We start from the raw sequence: 1292 nt of genomic DNA on the forward strand, positions 1-1292 counted from the left end.
AACAAATGTACTGAACAATAAAGATTTAATTAAAAAAAAAAAGAAAAAAAAAATAAATAGATAACCAAGGGTGAGACCAAACGCTTGAGAATGTCTTTAATAGGAATGAGAGAGATCAAAACAACAAACATATATACAAAAATTAAACAAAAAGAACTGGGGAGAAATAGACTATGCAATGAGATGTATAGTAAAAAAATCTATGAACAAAAACAAGTTTTACACTTACACACACATACACACACCCATCATTCAGAAAATAAGAAAAGTATCTCAGAAATTGCAAAATATAGCAGAAATAAAAACCCTCAAAAGAACAGAATGCTTTAAAGACAAAGTCATTGGAAGTCTTTCAGAATGTAGAGTAAAAAGACAAAAGTGAGAGAAAAGGGGAGAAAAGAGTAATGACATTACAGAATCAGTATAGGAAGTCTAACATTAGATTATTAAAGAGTTTCAGAAAAAACAAACAAACAGAAAATGTGAAGAAAGTCAAAGAAATAATTTTTAAAAATTCCTACCTCTAAAAGACAACAATATTTGGATTAAAAGGCCCCATTGCCAAAGCACATCACTACAAAATTTCAGGCTACCTGGGACAAAGAGAAGATCCTACAAGCTTTCTACAAGAAAGGATCCTACAAGATCCTACAAGAGAATGAACTGAACTAAGAATAGCAAAATATTTCTCAGTTGCAATATTGGAAGCTAGAAGGCAATGAACAAACCTTTAACATGTTAAGCGAAAATTATTTTCAACCTAAAATGCTACATCCAACCAAACCATTAATCAAATTTAAGGGTAGAACAAACATATTTTCAAATTTGAAAATTCTAAAAAAAAAAAAAAAAAAAATTCCTCTTTATCCATGTGTACTTTTCCAGAAAAAAAGTAGGGCATATCTTTCACCAAAATGGAGGAGAAAACCAAGAAGGGAGAAGGCTGGTTATAAAAGTCACATGGGCTCCGACTAATAAGAGGCAAAGGGAATTCCCAGAATGGTGGTGACAGGTAGTCTGGGCACACTTCACTCTAGAGATTATAGGAGATGTTTTTGCCAAGAAGATTAAATTGATAGAATATTTTATACGTCCTAATGTATTAAAGGAGATTTTCACATGACAAAGAAGGTATACGTAGAAAGCTAAGGGGGAAAAAAACAACAATCTATACTAATAAAAGAGAAACATGCAAATTGACCGTACCTTCACTACACCTTAAGCCATGCCCACCAGACAATCAGAGCGACTATATGCAAATTAACCCAACCAAGATGGCGGCCAACAGCCAC

The sequence above is a fragment of the Myotis brandtii genome, unplaced genomic scaffold (genome assembly GCF_000412655.1).
Source record: "Myotis brandtii unplaced genomic scaffold, ASM41265v1 scaffold259, whole genome shotgun sequence".
NCBI classification, from domain to species: Eukaryota; Metazoa; Chordata; class Mammalia; order Chiroptera; family Vespertilionidae; genus Myotis; species Myotis brandtii.